The 12,722-nt window shown below is 34.5% G+C and overlaps 2 long non-coding RNA genes across 8 annotated transcripts in view; one reads left to right on the forward strand and one right to left on the reverse strand.

Annotated features, from left to right (window-relative positions):
• Positions 1–12,722, forward strand: part of LOC143236702 (uncharacterized) — a 326,353-nt gene that overhangs the window by 37,841 nt on the left and 275,790 nt on the right. For 5 of the 7 annotated variants that reach the window (XR_013019674.1, XR_013019666.1, XR_013019676.1 and 2 more), the window contains exon 1: positions 943–1,307. The exons of the other annotated variants lie outside the window; for them this stretch is intronic. This is a non-coding gene — a long non-coding RNA (uncharacterized LOC143236702). Of the gene's footprint in view, positions 1–942; positions 1,308–12,722 lie in introns of those variants that run through there. 7 annotated transcript variants of the gene reach the window in all.
• The window catches only part of LOC143236707 (uncharacterized), a 74,973-nt gene that overhangs the window by 14,973 nt on the left and 47,278 nt on the right, over positions 1–12,722 (reverse strand). The gene's annotated exons all lie outside the window — the stretch shown is intronic.

Here is a 12,722-nt window from a genome sequence, read left to right on the forward strand (position 1 = left end):
TCTGGTGCTTGTGAGCTGAAAAACTTCACTTTTATCTTCCACTCTTAATGACATTTGAATTTGAAAATTAAATGTAATAACTGCTTTCATCTATAACGAACAATTATCTTAATTTCATATATACTAGGCAGAGAAAAAAAATATTAAATGGACTTTGTAGCAGTTGTAACGCAAGTTTCAGTCGATAGGAGCTTCGACACATTTATTTTTCTAAAATTAAAGAATTAAATTGATGCTTAAATACTACAGGAAATAACAGTTTATGATTCAAACCCTCTTGTTATGACCATGCATGCAGCGTGCATATTGAAGTAAAATTTTAGTATGTACTGAATAACAGTCAAACAGTATCTGCGAATCAGAACGCTTTGATGTTATCTTGAGAAAAGAATGACCATAGTTTATTGTGAAATTCAAAAGCCGTGCAGTATCCAAGTAGCATACACTGTTAATAGAATTATTCAATATTTATAATCATTCTGAATATAAACTTACATTATTAACAAATTTTTGGTATAGCGTTCTTGAAATGTAGACACTCAGTCTTGCTTGTACGGGCTCTTAAAATTCTGAACCTGTATATGTTTTGTACTATATGTAGTATTAATATGGCTTTAGTTTTAGCTTTATATGCATTTGATCATATTTTCAAAACTGTATTAATTAGAATGTAAACAAGTATCTTTGTTTCTTGATATATATATATTAAAAAAAAAAACACAGAGACCTTTTTGGAGAAATTGTTTGTTTGTTTGCAATAAATCATAAAGCTACACAATGGGCTATGTGTGTTCTTCCCACTACGGGTATCGAAAACCGGTTTCAAGCGTTGTAAGTCCGCAGACATACTGCTGTGCCACTAGAGGGCATGGAAAAATTAGTCTAGTGTAAGTAAAGAAACTTCATTGATCAATAAACAAGTGATCACGTGGAGAAGGTGGTAATGAAAGAAGCTAACACTGTATCCTGGCTACCAGTAAGTATTATGAATGACCGTTGACTGCGTCTAGCCAGAAGCCCCACGATGGTGGTGGTAAAAAGAGCAAGTCTCCACGTGTGGAGTTGAACGCCAGTCTTGCTGCGCTTGCCCAACGTGATCGTAACGCAAGTTTCGGTCAACAGGAGCTCCGAAACGTTTGTGTGGTGTTAGACGCGTCTACAGACTGCTGCTAGCTCGTGAACTCCTGCGGCTTTTAATGTCAATATAGCGCGTGCTGGTACTACTTGATGATGTCACGAAAGGATAAGGAAGTGGTTTTAACGTCTAGAAAGTCTTTGAAGGGTATTCAACTAATTAACATGAAAAAGTAAGTAGATAACGGATCGTATTTTTTAGAAACTTTACAGTTTCCTATATTTTTCTTTGTTCGAGGTGAAGTAATAAAACGGTCATACATAAGCACGAACGTTAAAGTCTTCCAGTGCTATGATTTTTTTAAAGCATCTAAAACTTCTATTCATAGAAGTTATAAGTTTGTTCTTCGTGTTCAATAAGTAAAACATTATTTCGTGCAACATAACTTTACGATTTAACTTATAACATCCACGATCCGCGTTTAATACACGCATATTTTATTTTTATTTACTATTTGCAGAAAATATTATTTGGCGATTTTTTCGAAGTTAGATAAGTTTTTTTAAGTCGTGAACATCATGTATTTTAACTAAAACGTTAAATCGGATTAATAGGCTGTACTCGATAGTTAAAGATAGCAAAACTTTTTTTAGAAGGACAATACAAATATGTATATCCATATATAGTAATTATTGAGTAAATTTGGAAGTGTATTCTGCAATATCCAGTTTTTCTGTTTTTTTTTCTTTTTACTGAATCTGTTATAAAGTACCCAACGGAAAAAAAGTTAATTATGTTGTAATTAGTTTCCGTCAAAGTGTCATTTCTTTCTCATATATGTCTAAGTTAAAAGACGCATTACATCTATAGTAAGGAGTCCTGGTGCATAAAATTGAGGATGTTGGGTGGACATATTACTAACTAAGACTACAGAATTAATCATTATAATTAAAACAGTCTCTGTCGTTTGGTGCATTTTCAAGTTTCAAAGACTTGAAAAAGAACATAGAACACAAATATTTTATCTGGGAAATATCGTTTAAGAATCATTGAGTACATATATATAGTATGATTTTTGATTAGTTTTTATCGAATATCTTGTAGTAAATCAAAGGTAGCGATTTCGAAATGTAATTTCTGCAATATTTTATTTAGCAACAACGTCGTCGTCATCAGATGTCAGAATAAACCAATTATCTACTTTGTTTTAAATCTAAAAAAAAAAAAATCACAACTATTTTCTCACGAAAGTAACACATCTGTGTAAATGTATGTATCATTCCCATTTTTATGTTATGTTATTCCTGCAAAAATTGAAGAACACAAATGTTTGTCATTCAGATGATAAAGCTCTTTGTCAGTATCTTTCTTAGTACTTTTTATAAATATAAATATTGTTTCTGCCTAAGTTCGTCTTCCGTTAGATCAATGTTAACGGACTTACAACGCAAATATCTGGGGTTCCGTTTCCTCATGTGGACAGAGCGATTGTGTGGATTTTTTTTGCGCTCAAACAAAAATATCGAATCTTCAAGTCAAGGTTTCTGGACTTTATAACACTATATTTTCTATATGAATAGACCAGAGATGGCCAGGTGGTTAAAGCACTCGATTCGTAATCCGAAGGTCGCGGGTTCGAATCCACGTCACACTAAACATGCTCACCCTTTCAGCTGTGGGGACGTTATAACGTGACAGTCAATCCCACTATTCGTTGGTAAAAGAGTAGCCCAAGAGTTGGGTGTGGGTGGTAGTAACTAGCTGCCGTCCCTCTAATCTTACACTGCTAAATTAGGGATGACCAGCGGAGATAGCCCTCGTGTAGCTTTGCACGAAATTCAAAAAACAAGCAATGCTACAATCAGAGTTTCGAATTCCTATGGTGAAAATAGCCGATATTCGATGTGACTTAACAACAAATACACGTAACACTACAAACAATGATCTTTATGAGAATATTTTTGTTTGTTCACTGTTAAGTCAAAATTAAACAATGGGCTTCGTGTTCTCTATCCATAACGTGTATTGAAACAAGTCTTTTATCGTTATGAGCCCTCAGCCTTATCGCTCGGTCACTGGAGACAATTACGGTAGTATATTTGTTTAGTGTTCCACCCAGCATTTTGAAGGATTACAACACTCGTGAAGCTTTGCGCGCAATTCAAAACAAACCAAACCAATCAGTATGAATTACGTTGTTTTGATCAAGCAACAGTTTGTTCTAGTTCAAATCTATGTCCGTCGCAGCGATTGAACCTAGAATTTTGAAATGATATTCTCACTTGCTTATTCTGCTTGATCACCAGGAGACATTGATCGTTTAGTATTTGTTGGATTTTGCACTAGCCATCTCTAATTTTGTTCTTATAAGACAGTTAACACCAACTCACCGTCAATGCTTGGGCTATTTTTGTCAGGCTTAATAATATAACCTGAATTATAGAACCTTGGCCAATATTGATCAAGCATATATATTTCTAGTAGTTTCTTGTTATGTTTGTTGTTTTTTGAATGATTAATGAACAGATAATATGGCAGAAAAATAATTATATTATTTGTGTGTGGCTCAGCTGTAAGACTGAATGCTTATAATGTTACAAATCGGCTATTGATTCTCACGGTGGGTACAGCACTGTTAGCCCACTAAATGAAAGGCAGCTTGTCATCACCACCCACCGCCAACTCTTGGGCTACTCTTTTTAACCAACAAATAGTGGGATTGGCCGTAACATTATAACACCCCCATGGCTGAAAGGAGCATGTTTGGTAGGTTGGTGATTCTAACAAACCGGAGTTGGATATTTGTAAAAAAAAACAATGTGTGATTGCTATGTGTATACACCAAAGAAACTGTTGTCGTTAATGTGTTATTAGTGCAAAGTTACACAACGGACTGTCTGCACTCTGTTTACTGTGGGGAACCGAAAGTCGGATTTTAGCACAATAAGTCTGTATGTTTACCTCTAATCCACCAGGGTACACCAGCAAATTAACAAATAAAAATTATTACAAGTGTGATGAAAATGAAACAAATAAAGACATAACTGAACGCTATATCCCTGTGTATTTATTATAATGAAGGGGAGAGGAGAAAGACGAATAGATATTTGAAAAGGCGCCATTTTAATTTTGTATGCCACTTCAGTTGGAATGCACAAAGAAACAAACATATACATCATTAAACACATTAGTGTTGTTTTATTTGTTAAAGAGAGAGAGAAAACAGACAGTGCTAAAAGCACCATTTTCAATTTGGATGCGAAAGCTGCTATGCACAGAGAAAAAAATAAGCATCGATAAATGCCCTATTCTTGATTAATTTGTTATAGTCAAGGTGACCAGAGAAACAAACGAACAAACTGTACGCCCCACCTTTATGTTAAATACTATACTTGAGGTGCACACAGAGAAAAGAAACAATAAACACCATAAATAACAGAACATTCAATTCCACCTTTGTACCGAACGCTGGAATCATTTAGAATAGAAAAACAAACGTCTCTATGCACATTAATTTCATTTTGTGTTAAAGAAGACACCATCGAATATTTTTATTTGATACAAAGCTTTAAAAATTACTTACTGAACTTCTTTCTAGAAGACTGATAAAACTGTAAAAAATATTAGTAACAGAAGCCTTATTCCTTAACTATTTCTATGGGTTCAGCTCATACATATTTTTTTGCTATTGCGATTAAAATGCCACTTTTACCAAGAGAAGCCTGTTAGGCCAAAAAACGATATAGAGGTGCTTTAATAATCTCTTCTCTAACTCACTGCGTTCACGCGCCATTGTTACGAAACATCTCTGTCAATTATCAACTAGTTCTATTGGCGACGTCCATATTTCGACATAGGGGAGATATTAACCATATATAAGTTGTTTTGTTTTTTTTTAGAATAAGTCAAGTTCACTTTATGTCATTTTTAGACCAAGCAATCATTTTACGTCATGTGTATCAAGACTTATGGTGTTAATACTTAAGCTACTGTTTTAAATATTATCGTTAATTGTTTCGAAACTTTCCCAATCAGTTATTTTTTGCTGTCGTACTTTCACTTCAGTATTTCCAAATTTGCTTTACTTTCTTGTGCTCGATAACGGTTAACACTAGTTTGAACATTTTTATGTATAAGTTGATTGTGTGCCTTTATGCATAAATTAATCACTAATGAATTATTCAAGTGCACTAAATATTGGGTAAGTATAATTGCATATATTTGTGTATGTATGTACACCATTTTTCTGGATCCTTTAACTGTATGGTTAATTGTAAGTTTTATATTTATTAATTATTTGTGCACGAAAGTAAAAGATTGTAATTCAGTAGCTTCGTATCTACTGAGAAAGTTAAAGTTTTTATGTGACGGGAGGGGGGGGGGACACCAAGGTAGATTTCGTTCAGAAACAAACATAGTGGGGTATATCACGGGGAGGGGAGAGGTAAAGGTAGTTCTTTTAGAAATAAACCTAGTGTGATATACGAAGGGGGAAACAGACCAAGATAGTTAGTTTAGAAACAAACCTAGTGGGATATATGACGGGGGGGGGGGGAGACCAAGATAGTTGAAACAAACCCAGTGTGATATATGACGGGGAAGGGAAACGAAAGTAGTTCGTTTAGAAACAAATCTAGTGTGATATTTAAAATATTGTTATAGATATACCACAAACAAACAACTAACAATTTAATAACATATATGAAGTTGAAATATAAACGAGACTGACTGGGCAATGTTGAATGAAGTTAACGTGTGTTTGTGTGTTTTTCTTATAGCAAAGCCACATCGGGCTATCTGCTCAGCCCACCGAGGGGAATTGAACCTCTGATTTTAGCGTTATAAATCCGGAGACATACCGCTGTACTAGCGGGGGGCGAATGAAGTTAACATATTATGTTATGAAAATAAAAGAACTGTGATTTGGTGTCATATTTGCATACAGTCACATATATTTATAGTTTTAAAATTTCTAGGCACTCTGTATGACGGCCTGGCATGGCCAAGCGCGTAAGGCGTGCGACTCGTAATCAGAGGGTCGCGGGTTCGCGCCAGCGTCGCGCTAAACATGCTCGCCCTCCCAGCCGTGGGGGTGTATAATGTGACGGTCAATCCCACTATTCGTTGGTAAAAGAGTACCTCAAGAGTTGGCGGTGGGTGGTGATGACTAGCTGCCTTCCCTCTAGTCTTACACTGCTAAATTAGGGACGGCTAGCACAGATAGCCCTCGAGTAGCTTTGGGCGAAATTCCAAAACAAACAAACAAAGCACTCTGTATGAAAGTAAGACACTAATATATAATAATTATAAAAAGTTAATAGCAAAATAAACATACAAAAAATACCATTTAGAAAAATTTGAAGTATGCGGGTAGAGCAGGAGGTACAGGAAATTATATTGGTATTTCTTTTTTTTACCAAATGAATATTTTTTTCTAAATTCAAGACAGCATATTTTCGGAGCGATATCAATATCTTGTTGTCTTCAGTATTACAGTTATGAATCGTAGAAAAATTGTCTTTTCTAGTAATATAACATGTTCTGTTTTGCATAAATGTTGCTCTTTTTGACATCATTTAAACGAGATTGTTTGTGGTCAGGGGAGATTCTAAAATATTGTTGCTGAAAACACTAGCTCATGTAAGTTTGACTTTTTTCTTAAATCACTAACTTTTATTTTTGTTTCTATAAATGTTTTACGGTTTCATGCAATCCCATGGTATTTGTGCTGTGAGCTTAGTGTCTTCTTCACGTTCTAGAACGATTTTTTAAACCAGGTCATACTCGTATCTTGTGGCGTTACATTACAAAATTTTTAGTGTGTGTAATTGCTTATATTATTTTAACGTTAACTTTTGCATACGTTGCATCTGAAGGTATGAAAATTATTTTCATATGCATACTTACATTCATTGCTGTTGAATGTTTTCACTATATATATATATATTCAACTCATCTGACGTGAGTTGTCATTATTGTAGAACGTATTATTAGTTTGCTTGATTTCTGTTCAAAATAATAATTGTTTCTTTCGGCAAACGTGCTAGCCAACGTTTTTTATTAATATTTTCTGCAGAGGTTTTAAAAATATAAATTCTGTGTAAATTATTTACGTTACCTTTCAAAGTTACTTGCTTAACGACTGTTTTTGTAGTTCATTGTGAAAGCTTTAGAGATTATTTGTAGATATTTATTATTACAAATTCTAAAGCTTCCTAACCAGTATGTAATCCGAAACCATCAGAAACATATCTCAACAAAATTATTGTTCGCTAGTCGTGTTGCTTGTGGCTTCTTTTTGTTACGGAAGATCTAAAGCTTGATAGCTACCCTACCAGAACTACATATGTATAGAAAAAGGTCTTACATACTCTAGTTGTGAAATTACTAAAGGTCCCAAGCCATGAAAGGTTAATTTAGTCGTCTGCAATACACTGCAGTGGGCAGTGGCGTCAGTGTAGATGAGACGCATGTGGATAGGAATAAAAAAGACAACAAAACACTCCCAGGGTGACCATTAAGGATCATGTAGTTGGATAAGACTCACGATGGAATGGTCAGTACGGCTAAGTTCAGGAATTGGATCGAGACTTCTAAGTTGATTTAGTTTGGTGAATATATATCTAACATCTAGTGTTAACATTGATCTCCACTGCAGCTAAGTTTGACCACTAGCGTCCATAATGAACAAACATATATATATATGACGGGGATCCGAACCCGCGGTCCTCAGATTGCGAGTCGAGCGCCAAATGTAAATGTAGCTATTTAAAATATTGTTTTGTTTTTACGAATCGCGATTTTCTATTGGAAGTAGTAAAATGTTGACTTTCTCTCGCTATTATGTAAACAGTTTCAAGAAGTCTAGTACACTGGACTATCCGTGAAATGAAGAATTAAGTTTAAAATCAACACTTATACTGTTGTTAATATTAAGAATTTGTCAGAAATGTATAGTGTTCTAGTGCACGCTTTCCTTTTAGTTCGTAGATGTGAAGCATAAACTAATACAGATAGATAGTTTTCTAAAAGCGTCTGAAAACATTTCAGTTGTTTCTTTTTGAATCTAACTCCAGGCATTAGAGTCAGGTGGTTCAAGCATCTCAAGAGAAATCTTTAAGAGTGGATAACGTTCAATGTAGAATAGAGGGATGTTGAAATACATGGGATCATTATTATTGATCTTCGTGTGTTTTTTTAAAGAAAACCTAAAGGTTTAGCATTTATTATATCGATATACTTTTAATATTACAACACCACGATATTCTCCGTTGAAACAGCGGTAAGTCTTTGGATTTACAACACTAAAAGTCGGGGGTTCGATTCTCCTCGGTGGACACAATAGATAGCCCGACATGGTTTTGCTATTAAAAAAAAATATACACATAGTACCATAAAATCCCCGATGGGACAACGGTACGTATTCGGATTTGCAATGCGTGTGTGTTTTTCTTAGAGCAAAGCCACATTTGGCTATCTGCTGAGTCTACCGAGGGGAATCGAACCCCTTATTTTAGCGTTGTAAATCCGTAGGCTTATCGCCGTACCAGAGGACGACCATTTGCAATGCTACAGCCCAGTATGGCCAGGTGGTTAAGGCACTCGGCTCATAATCCGAGGGTCACGGGTTCAAATCCACGTCACACCAAACATGCTCGCCCTTTCAGCCATGGGTGCGTTATAATGTGACGGTCAATCCCACTATTCGTTGGTAAAAGAGTAGCCCAAGAGTTGGCGGGGGGGGATGATGACTAGCCGCCTTCCCTCTAGTCTTACACTGCTAAATTAGGAACAACCAGCGTAGATAGCTCTCCTGTAGCTTTGCGCGAAATTCAGAAAACAAGCAATGCTACAATCAGAGTTTCGAATTCCTATGGTGAAAATAGCAGATATTCGATGTGACTTAACAACAAATACACGTAACACTACAAACAATGATCTTTATGAGAATATTTTTGTTTGTTCATTGTTAAGTCAAAGCTAAACAATGGGCTTCGTGTTCTCTATCCATAACGTGTATTGAAACCACACTTTTAGCGTTATGAGCCCTCAGCCTTATCGCTGGGCCACTGGAGACAATTACGGTAGTATATTTGTTTATTGTTCCACCCGGCATTTTGAAAGATTACAGTTTTTGTGTTTGAGTCTCTTTGTGTGTGAATGTGATTAAGTGTTTGGTTTATTGTTCTAAACATTCGAATTATTATAAAATAAAACTTTGTAAAACGTTTGGTATTCATTGTGTCTCGAAATTGGCATTCAAATCTATTACATATTTCGAATAAAAAAGGAACTAAAAAAGCAATGGATGACGATTGAGCAAGACGTATGTGATAAGAAAATATTAACATTTAATCTTAACGTTTATTGCAGTTTTGAAACCCAATGTATTCTATAATTTATCGTCAAATTTAGCGTTTTGCGATAGAACAACATTCTACTCACAATCTTATTCGTGGGGCAGGGCGTGGCAAATGGCAAGTTTTTGAAGTGTCTGTACTCAGTCCGAGATTTCATGATTCTCGTCTTGTTAACACAGGAAAACTCTGTTCATTTAGGGGCTGGGGGTCGGACAAAAGTTGGCTGAGGTATTGTTGACAAGATGGGTTCTTTCTAGTCTACCAGTTAGGGATAGATCTGCACAGACAGTGTTTTTGTAGTTCTTGGAAAAAGTTCCCAGAAACAATTGTTTAGTGTTTCATAATTATCCACCTCTATCGGAATAATTATAATTAAAATAATTACTACAGTTAATTTAATAATTCATGTTTTGTTGATGATTGAAATTGCAGCATATATATATAAAACCATAATTTTAAGCCAAAACAAAACACATTAAAATTAAACAAAATACGCTACATTTTTTTAAAAAAAAGGCCTTAGGGTACAAGCTACAACGTGGGATTATAAAATGTATCCTAGGTTTTGGAGGGGACTGAGGAAGTCGGACCCACATTGCGGTGGGGATACACCATCTATCAGTCTTAACCTCCAAATCTCTAGTCTCACATAAGGAATAGACACAATAACACTATAATTTCTAATTTTAGTCTAATATGCGTGATTATATATGGAACAATTGCGCCAAGTCTTAACATACATTTACTGTAATAAAGTAACTACTTCGACTCAAATGACCGTTATATTATCATTTTGGATTTTGTTATGGAATAACAAAATTTAATGCCAGTTTTGTGTATTTTGTAAAGCAGGTCATGGCGTAAAAATTATAAATAGGAACATTATATCCAGATTTTCACTCTATGCTTTTTAGGTGTTGTTGTAGTACAGCGAACTCGATTTTATTAGCTTACCATTCTTTCGAGAAAGGAAAGTCTTTTGCGTCAATAACTTGTACGTTTGTGCTTTTGGAAAAGACAGTTTTTTTTAAAGTATTTATTTGTTCAGGTGTTGTGTAGTTTACGTTTTACGTATTCGTGCAAAAGTTGTCTCTATTAACTTCAACAAATGTTTGTGTAGTTGATGTTTTCGAAGTTTATGGTTAATCTCGGTAGCAGAGTAGAGCTAAATGTTCACAAGGTGAAATATATCTCACTATATCACAAGATATTTCAAGCTTGTGTGTGTTAGGGGATTTCAGTTGCATAATAATACTTATTGAAAGTTTATGGTTTTCAAGTGACATTTACAAATGCTTTGGCGAGGATGAAATACAAGTAAAGGCTGGGTTCAGCAATTGAGTTCTTTTAGTAAAACTTACAGTTTATACTTTGATATGTTATACTATTTGCAAGTCGTATATCATTAAATTTATTTTTTACGGATTTGAAATGTACAATACTGCTAACATGTGGTCCAAATGTGAACATGATTCTAAAAAATGTGATGTTTGCGAATACTAATTTCAACGTTGAGTTAATATTTTATTAACCAAGTTGGAACAAGGGTTATTTACTGTTGTTGTTATTTTTAATAGTGAATATATGGTATAGGATAAAATACTGGGAGATATTGTTCAGAATAGTGTAGTTGGAAAATTCAACGAAACAAAAACACGAACTTTTGCATGTATGTTTTATTTTTTTATTAACTGGTTTTAGAATATTTTCTGAATCATAGTTATAGTCTGGAATGCAACTTTTTGTCTTTTTTTTTTTTTACAGAAATTGCAAAATATACTGAAACCTTAATGTTATTGAAAATATATGTAGAATGCGGTTGTTTGTAATGTGAAACATGTCAGCTTGCTTGCTTACTGGTTGTTCATCGGTGTAAGTCTACACGCTTACAATAAGCGATATCTGAGGTTGGTAGAGCACAGAAAACTTTTTGTGTAGCTTTGCGCTTAACAACGAAACGTATCAGTTCGCCCGAAAGCCCGTATACTAAGGCTCGCTCGGAGGTTGGAATTCTACGTTAGGTTGATGGTAAAGAATGCCGCCTAGTGGATATTTATACGACTTTGAATATTTATCTGGTAATATGTTTCTTAATACAAATCAAGTTTTATTTCTAAGTGTGACATTAACGTTGCAAACTATTATTGATAGATGGAGAATATAATACGGGTATTCGTTTGAATAATGAGTCGATGTGTTTAGATATATCCATTGTTGCGATCATTTCAAATTGGAATACAAGGACAAAAATATTGAATAAAAGCAGTTCATTTTATTAAAATAATATTAATACGTTCATGGTGACGCAAAATCATCTTGGGCGTATTTGGCTCTTTTTATCAATGCGAATTTATGCACAACTCGTAAAGCTGTATAAAGTATTATATTTTGATTTAGTAAATAAACTTTTGGTTGTAGTCTAAACAATGTACCAGATTATAAGCATTGAACTAAAAAAATTGTTTTAACAAGATATAGAAAATTTCTGTTGTATCACTATGGGGCTTGCTTTGGCAAAGGTGTTAGCGAGCTAGGACTTAGATCAGTGGATTCATGACTTGCTACCCATTGCCTCAAAAACGACTGTTACACTTTGGTACTGTGGGTTTACTGTAAGAGTAACAGTCAACACCCACTAATTGATAAAACGAGAATAGTTCAAGAGTTATTGGAGGGTTGTTTACATTCCCTCTATTCTATTGATTGGAAATTAAGAGTGGCTATACCCAGATAACCCAAGTGTAGCTGTGCACGAAACCATGCAACAAAGAAACATGTAATTAGATTTTTTTATCCAATCTTGTAACCAGTAGTATAGTTTTAAGCGTTTACCCAAGGGTTAAGAACATAATAATTACCACAATAAAGTATAGACTAATTTGGAGGGTTTATTCAGGAGATTAAAACGTTTTAAATTATCACAATTCAGTGGACTGATTTTGGAGATTTACCATTTATACAACTAACTTTTTTGTGCATATTTTTTTCAAGAGTTGAGAATGTTAACAGAACATTTAAGTAGACTACTCCTTTGTATCTAGTCAGGGAATTAGATTGTCTGTCACAATCCTGTTACAATGCGTTCCAAGTTGTTCGGTTAAGATATTGGAAGCTGTGTAACTACCGATATACAGTAGACTGTTGTTTTGTGCTTATTTAAGAGTTTAGGATGTACAAATCGGAATATTAGGATAAAACCACCTTAAGCGAGAAGTGAAAATTCAAACGTAATCCACTATCATAGAATTTTTAATTCATTGCAATAAAACTCCTAGAGTGGATTTTAT

Source organism: Tachypleus tridentatus, chromosome 13 (genome assembly GCF_004210375.1).
Source record: "Tachypleus tridentatus isolate NWPU-2018 chromosome 13, ASM421037v1, whole genome shotgun sequence".
NCBI lineage: Eukaryota > Metazoa > Arthropoda > Merostomata > Xiphosura > Limulidae > Tachypleus > Tachypleus tridentatus.